General features: G+C 29.6%; 1 protein-coding gene and 1 long non-coding RNA gene across 2 annotated transcripts in view; both read left to right on the top strand.

The window, feature by feature from the left end:
- Positions 1 to 8,898, top strand: part of Su(var)2-10 (E3 SUMO-protein ligase Su(var)2-10) — a gene marked incomplete at its 5' end in the record, with an annotated part of 64,097 nt that overhangs the window by 39,562 nt on the left and 15,637 nt on the right.
- Positions 1,375 to 2,685, top strand: LOC136796764 (uncharacterized). Its single transcript, XR_010844511.1, has 2 exons — positions 1,375 to 2,130; positions 2,237 to 2,685. It is a non-coding gene; the product is annotated as an uncharacterized lncRNA (long non-coding RNA).

Here is an 8,898-nt window from a genome sequence, read left to right as displayed (position 1 = left end):
TTATAAATAGTAATAATGAAAATACTATTTGCCCAGATATGATATATATTTGTAATATGTGTTGCGTGTTTGTATATTTACTTATATCCATCATGTATTATATAAATATTTATTTATAAGTCACCTGATGGATAAGATATTCATGAAAGTCTGTGTATCCATGTCTGATGTCTTGTGCGCTGGTATGTGTGTATGAGCATGTGTACAGATAGTTTTATGTATGCTCTTATTGATAAACTATAAATTATATTTTAAAATACTTCATGTACTGACTGAATAAGATAAGTCATTTCTACCATAATTGGGTTGAAAATCCAAGAAATTGAATAATGTCTTGTCCTATTTCAGTACTACATTGTTTCCTAAACGATCTTGTCGTTTGATGAGTTAATTACATATTTTTAGTTAATTTAATCATATTCATTTACGTCCCCTGAAAAAAATTAAATATATTGATGTCTGTTGGAACAAGTATTGAAACAGTAATTGTTCCAATGCATTAAAAGGAGAAAAAAATGGCATTTTCTTATTAAGTGATATAAGTTAATTATTAGAGACCTTGTAACATTTGATCCATGAAATATTTCTTTTGAACCATTTTTCTCATTGTTAGTAACAATCTTTATTTATGCTTGACTGATCTCATTTATTTAGCAGGCTTCTTTGAGCCCAGTAAAGGCATTTAGCTTTGCATTGATAGGCTCTCGTTTGATTCTTTTACCTATTATGAAGAAATAAAAAAACCTGTAGTGCTCACTACAACCTTGTGAACCTGAAAATTCTAGGTTTCAGCGCTTAATGATGGAAGTACTACTTCTAGACCAGCGATTATGCTTGGATGTAATATGGCCATGCTCTGTTAGGTTTCCCCCTCAAGATTAAAGTACCTATTTAATAGTGTCCTCCAGAATCTCTTTACTCTAAAATCAGAAGTTTTTTGTCATAGCAGAGATTGAAATTGAAAATATGTTTTATGCCTTATCCCAACTGGACCATAGCATCTAGGCCTGAGAATTCAGTGCCTTACCCACTCTCCAATGAGGGATCTTATAAGTTATGACTTAGTGTGTTTATAAGCTTTTAATTTACCTATACTAATTCTTGTCTGGAGAATTTAGTGAGTAGGTACCCTTGATGTCCTAATAAAATCTTTGTTCATTATTATTTATTGTAAGATGTGTATACCAATTTTTTTATTGAATACTTAGGCAAATAGTATTATGCTGCTTATGATATCTTGGTGCAGATTTATTGATATTCCAAGGTTGGCTGTTCCTCTGTCTGTTGAATAAATGAATAATAATAACCTAACTAGATTTAAGGACAAAATTTTCATATCTTTAATTTTCCTAAAGCTCAGTCACAATTGTTTTAATTTAAGAGAAAAAAAAAAAGAAATCATTTTATCGATTCAGTAATATAAGATTTTTCAAATGATTAAAAAAAAAAAAAAATTATCTATTGTCAAATTAGAGTTTGTTTATAGCTCAAGTAATTTTGTAAAGTTTTTATAGAACATGATATTGCAAAATTAAGTAAAATTTATAATAAGAGCATATTTAAAATGTATTAGTATATATCTGAGGTAGGCATGTACGGAGATGCGCAAGTGGGAAAGGTGTATTTGCCAAAATGGAACTTAATTATATCTTTTGTATGACCATTATAGGAAAAACGTTTTTCTTTTATAATTTCTTTTTAATATCATCTTGTAGGCAGGTAAGTATCTTGATAAGATAAACTCACTTCCTTATTTTGTTAATTAATGTTTCATACTTTAACTTTTATCTCCTTTTTTCATTTATAAAATTTTTGTTTTTAAACCCATTTCCTTAATAATTTTTTTTTTTTTATGGTAACTCTTTTTATTTTGGTGTTAAAATTTTTGCATTTTATTCCCTTCAGGTTGGTTACAATGTTGAAAGACTTCTAGGTAAAAATGGTTCTGGTGAATTTGTCAGATTTTTCTTAGGAAGTCCCTTATATCTAAAACAATCACAAACTCACCTTTTGACCTCTTTGTTAAAAAGACAATCCAAAATTGTCTATGCTCTTGATGATGAAACCCATCAATTTAATATCAGATTTATCTCAAAAATTGGTGTAACAGTAGATGTCTAAGTTACGAGGGTAAGTCAATTATTATTCACAATATAGTTATAAAATTTTATTGTAATCAATTAGGAAACTTACAGGTACATCATTTTTCGAGTTACATCAATATTTTTGCTTACAGTTACAATATCAATATTAGGAGTTTCTGGAGCGTTTCAGAAAGATCAGTGAGATGCTTACTGCCAAGCTAAAGCAAAGCCTGCAATTCAAAGCAAATGCCAAGGACTCCTATCAAAAGGTGCTGCGCTGTTGCACGACAATGCCCATCCGCTTACTACACACTGCTGAAACACTCAAGAAACTCAATTTTAAAGTACTGGCTCATCCTCCATATAGTTCCCAATCTTGCCCCTTCTTACTATCACTTGTTTGGTCCACTCAAAGAGGCATTAAGGGACCGTCGATTTACCTTGGATGAAGCAATGAAAGAAGTGGGGTAAAACCTTTTATGAGGGAATCATGAAACTTGTACTACGATGGACCAAGTGTCTTGAAAAGCAAGGGTATTATATAGAAAAATGATGTACTTGTAAGTTCACTATTTGATTACAATAAAATTTTATTACTATATTTCTGATAATAATTGACTTACTATCGTACTTATCACTTGATTTTAAAAATCAAAAGATTGTATTGGATCTAATTTATTGGCAAAAGGCAAAGTGTTCCTATTAACTATTTATTTGTTTACTTTTAGTTATTTTAAGCACCAACAATTTTTTCCTTACAAACTCTTGATTCAATGTAACCTCTGACTAATTAGAATTTTGCTTAGAACTATTTAGAATTGTTAAAAAGAAATTTAGAAAATTAACTTGTTTTATAATGGTCATTCTAAGAGTATAATTAAAGATTTCTATAATTCATAGGTACAAAATAAATAAATTTTGATTCTTAATTCCTTTATAATTGGTAATTAATAATGTTTGTTCGTTGCCAAATAATTATGTTTATGATACAGATTATTTATGGCCGATGCCGGCATAATATTCCTTTAGAATAATGTAGGCAAGTCCAGACAGTATTGCTTGTTGACACTTCCAATGCAGGTTTTAGGTTGTGGATAAGGTCACCAGCCTTTTCTGCCATGCTCATAAGGAACATGAATAACTTATCAATCTGTACTCTTATGTAATTTTTAAATATGTTTTGGAAAAGGTTTTATTTTCAACTGTTAAGTATATTTTAAAATTGTATTGAAAAGCTGATTTAAAGGAATTAAAAATCATTCATTATTTTTCCAATGTTTTCCATTGGCATGCTCACCTACCCTAACATGTGCAGTTATTCCAACCTTTTTCTTTTGAGTGTTAATGTGTATAAATGTTTTATGATACACATTTAATTAAACACGCACATACATAATTAAGAGACATGAATTATTGAGGGAACTACGATATGATCTGATGAGACTTAACTGGTTTATTTGTTATAAAAGTAATGATATTAAATTTTAAGAAACATTAGTGTTGAATAGAATTGTTCTGGCATAACTTCTTGAGCTATGGTTCCCAACCTTTTTTTTGGTGGTAGAACTCTAATGGCAGATATAGGAAAATGGTGAAACACTTAGGTGGCAGTAGGAAAATAGCAGAACCTATACATTATTACAAATAGAGAGGCTAGGATACCTCCTACACGTCTATGAAAAATTTGAAGAAAATCTGAGATGGTAAGGTTTAGGACCGGGTTGTATTGACATGGAATGACCCTTCCTAAATTATTTTGCTGAACCCTGGTTGGCAACCACTGTTCTAAAGTTATAACTTTTATTTCTTCCTAAATATTTTAATTAATAATATAACTAAAATTTGAAAGTAAGTTATTAAAAGAGATTGTATCTCTCCTTTAATTTATAAAGGTTGATTAGTTTACATTACACAATTAATTAATAGTATAGATACTGTTGACCAGGGTGTAGGTTGAGGGTACAGTCAGAGAGGAAAACATTTATTATTTTGGTGTTAGCAAGTATTTGTTTTAGTTTTATGCCTCAATGAGGAAGGCAACTCTAGTGATTCTACAAGTATTTGACTGTGCCTGTCCTCTTTATGAAGGCCTAAAACTTGGCTGTTACCGCTAACTTGGTGTACTGACTGATATACTAACCTCCTAGCTGTTAGTACACCAATGTGTGTGAGAGAGAGAGAGAGAGAGAGAGAGAGAGATCAAATAGTTGTACGAGAACTACTGTTAAGAAACAAATAATAATGTATATTATGTAGTAACAGAAGTAAATATTCCAAATCAAGCTGAATATTAGAATAATTAGTTATTTTTTGCTATTGATACCAATGCTAGCAACTCCTTAGTCGTTATAACATCCTCAATCCTATAAATTGCACATTTTTGTCTTCTTTATAACTTGTTATTAACTAACAAATGACTCAAGTTACTTTTTCTAGTCTTCAATTACTTAAGTTGTTATTTTCTTGAAGTGTTCTTTCATGAAAAATTCTTCAAACAAAGCATGTACAGCAATTCTTTTTCTTTAAAACCACCTGTCACTTTTTAAAATACTTGCAGTGATTCCTTAGAACAATGCAATTAATTGGTAGCGAAAGAGTAATGGCATGAGGACCTTGAGTCAGCTACCACATCTAAGCGTACCCATGAGTGGTGTAGTTTATCAGCTTCATTGACATTTTCATGAAATATTTATGATTTATTAATTTGTACATAATTCAAATATCAGTAACATTTATGTAATCTTTGTTTATTATTAGAAGAAGAAAATAACTAAGTAAGTAATGTATTATGATAAAAAAGTAATTTGAGTCATTTGTAGGTGGTTCTTAAAAAAAGCTTAATTTTCGAGGCCAAAATTTTGAGTGAGTTAACTTATCCCAAAATTCCCTAATTTTCCATGTGGCTTCCTGGGATCATAAAGTACAGTAACACTAAATAGAGCTCAAATCCCTTTGCTGGAGCCTGAATCCCTTGAGGGAAAAATAGCTTAGTTAGCGAACTTAATCTTGTGGTTACTGATACTGATATTTTTTTAGTCCTGCTGTGCTCGAGCAGTGTTGCCCAAATAAGTTATTACTTTGGGTGCATCTATTTCTATATAGACAAATAGAAAATATCAATAAGTACATGATAATATAAATTCTTAGTAACAAACTTTCGAATAAATTATTGTTATCTAACTCATTTAGTATAGTTATGAATGAATTGCTAAAAAGAGCTTACCTTTATTGTTGTAAAGTTTTTCAAAATAAAGAATATATATTCGAGTATTAACTCTCTATTAAGAACAGAGGTTTTTAAACAAAATAGATTTCTTAATTGGTAGTGGTAATGATAATCATGGATTGTGAGGAAATAAAAAAAATTATGGTAGTAAATAAATTATATTAAAAATATGAAAATTTTCTTTGGGTACAAACAAGGTTGAAATAGATATAATTTAAAAAAAAAAGATAAGACAGATATTTGAAAGAATACTCCATTACCACTACAATTAAAATAAAATTTAAAAAAAAATCAACCAAATAATTTCCTCAAACTTAAACCTTATTTTACACAAATAAACGAAAGTTATTTATTTATGCTGATGTTGCAACCTGAATTTCAGGTCTTCGTCAGGGGACTCAAACGAAAATTTTGTTAAATATGAGTTCTATTGGTGAAATTCCATTAACTTGAAGTAAGTTTCGTTAAAAATTCCTTTTGTATTTTTAACAGAATTTTTGTTAGAGTCAGTCCCCTTATGAAGGCCTGAGATTCAGGTTGAAACATTAGCATATGATATATAAAATGAAATATAAATTAATATTTTAAAAGAATAATCGTGGCGCGGTAATGAGAAACTTGACATTCGCCCTTTCACAATGAAGGCTGAACAGTGGTAGTTTGTAGGTGGCGAATAACTGTTTTGCTGAACTTATGTAGTGTTTAAGTTGTTATTGTAGACCCTAAATACTCAAACCTCTATACCCTTTCAAATAAACTAAAAATAGAAGTTAGGTGTTTTTGTAAAAAGTTTGTGTCTAAAGGTGAATCTATCCTTCCATCTACATTTCTTTTAACCCCTATTTAAAAATACATTTCATTAATTAAATAAGGAATGAAAGACACCTGCATGAAGTTAGAGAACAGTGTATTCTCCCTAAATAATCCATGGTTGCCTTCCTAACTTCAGTAAGAGACATGAATTAGCAATACAGAACAATAAAGAGACAGACATTTATATGATTATTATAGACCATATGGAACATTAGAAATGTGTTTTACTAATAATCTTAAAAGAGATGTTTTACTTCGAATATATGCTAGAATCATCAGGGAGGGAATTATTCACTTAGATTCATAAGTTGAAAGTTAAAACTTGGAGCAGAGATAATAGCTGTAATATTAATTCAAGCATTAAATTGTCCATAAGAAAAGTTAATATAAAACAAATAGAAATTATAAAATTTCTAAAGACCTTGCATGAATAAGAAGCGCTTTCTTGACTTGGTACACTGATTGACCCTACTGACTTCATGTACTTTTCGATTTTCTTGGATTATCTCCACCTGCTCAAACTCTAATTTCTCCCCTATAAACTCTATAATCCTCTTAAAGCCTACATGTATATTTCCTCTTAACCAGAAAAAAAACAGCTTTTTTTTTATATCTCCGTATCTTGTATGTATCAATTGTTATACTATTGCTTTCTTGGCTCACAAACAAGTTCCTGACCCTCTTCTGCAACATTCTTTCCAAAAGCTCTCAGACATAACAGGGAGATAGATTTTTCTGGGTTAATACTTTATATACATACATATATGATTGACCATAAGTTAATATGAAGGATAGTCAGGACTGTGGTCAAAAAGGGGGGGAAATGGTAATAACTGTTTTTTCTTACAGCCATGATCATCTCCTTCATAAAAAATGTTTTCTTTAAATCTTCACGAACATTTTGTATATTCAATAAATAAGTTTGAATTAGTTATATTTCGTTAAAAAGGGTGCTGAAATAAAAATCCTGTTTGTTAATTTGGATTTAGCACTCAAAAAAATAATAATATTAAGGCCTAGCAAACAGCCTATTGTTCAATGCCAATAACCCTACCATTCCAATATACTTTGCTAAAGCCCAATTCTTCAACATCAGACCTAACACTATCCTTCCATCTACATTTCTTTCAATCCCTAGATTGTTTATGTCCTGACAGATTAGATTTGATAGCTCCTTTCAGCAATTCTTTTGTTTTATTACCCAATATTATCATATGATGATATGCTCAATTCGTACATTGACGTACATCAATTTATTTGATCCCAGTCGCATAATGCAGCATAGTGTTTCTAGCTGTCTAAATTTGATAACTCGACCTTTTACTATATATATTCTATGTTAATTCTCAAAATTTTAAGCCGTTGTTCTTCTCTCAATGTAATCTTCCATGTTTTGTATCCTCATAGAACAGTAGAAACTAAATTAAAAATAAAAAGTTGGAGTCTTGTTTTGCCTCTCCTGAATGGTAATTTTTTTTTTTTAATGTCACTAGTAAAATGAAAATTAAATTTAAACAGCTTTGCTTGTTAAAACTATAAAGAGATGTAGAAATAAATTTAAGTTCTGATACACCCTAGTTTTGTCACAGAAGAGATGGCAATATTTCTGAAATTTATGTTTTGAGAAATAACTAGTTTTTGTACTTGTAATTAATGCTTTACACTCGATTTTTTTTTTTTTTTTTCGTTCATATTACCAGCATAATAATCCATAAGCCACCACTGTCATTTGTCACTAAAAGTGAAATATCTTATACACAATAGTTTTTACGAGTTGTCTTTGTCCTCATGTTATGAACTGAAAATTATTTGCATTCTCCACCACGGAACCCTCGAGTTTAAAGTCAAATTTTAAATGGCTCTGCTCTTAAAATCAAATTTTAAATGGCTCTGCTCTGGAGCCCTCGAATGCAAAAAGTTTATCTTGTTTTATTCTTTTTGTATTTAATTTCCCTTAGATATTTGTAGAACCCAGATACTAATGTATCCCTATAATATTACATTAAATATTTTTCTCCTGTTGTGTATATCAGGGTGTCTAGACACCACTTAAAAATTGGGAAATTTTTTAATTCTAGAAAAGTTAAAAAATTCGAGAAAAAATCTAAAAAACTGCTGATATGAGAAAATTAGCAATTAAAACTTTATAAAGGTTCCAAAATAATTATCTAATGGTTTATTGTTAAAATTAATAATTTATAATATCAGTAAATATAACAAAAAAAAAAAAAAGAAGTGTTTCAGAATCATTATATCTAGGCTTAAAAAAAAATGGAACCATAAGAGGAATTTAGTCTGGGCAAATAAATAACACAAAAGGGATCTCATGGACTTGTGCTTGTTGCTAGCTAGACATTCAAAACAAAACAATCATTATAATTAAAATTGTAGGTGCTCTTGTTTAATATTTTATAAAATGAATAGGAGTTATGATTTTCTATTTAGAAAAAAAAAAAGAGAGAATTTTTTCTCTTATTTCTTATAAAAAACCGAGTTGACGATGTTGAAATTTGTTATCACTCCCCTAAAAAACAAAAGTAAATTTTCTGATCTTTTTCCTTACATTCCACTGAGATTCTGGATCCCATTATACTAAGATTAAATATTCTTAAACTAATGCACAAACAAAAAAAATATGAAGTAGAAATTTCATATGTGTGTATATATATATTCGTTATTCCTTTATGAGAAGATGGTCGGGGTGTGCGGTCATAAAAAAATACACAAATAAACGAAAGTTATATATTTCTGATAATAATTGACTTACCATCGTAC

This window comes from Halyomorpha halys, unplaced genomic scaffold, assembly GCF_000696795.3.
Source record: "Halyomorpha halys isolate HHAL.00 unplaced genomic scaffold, Hhal_1.1 Scaffold217.1, whole genome shotgun sequence".
Lineage (NCBI taxonomy): Eukaryota > Metazoa > Arthropoda > Insecta > Hemiptera > Pentatomidae > Halyomorpha > Halyomorpha halys.
The sequence above is the reverse complement of the archived record's forward strand: the minus strand, read 5'-3'. Positions and strand labels throughout refer to the sequence as shown.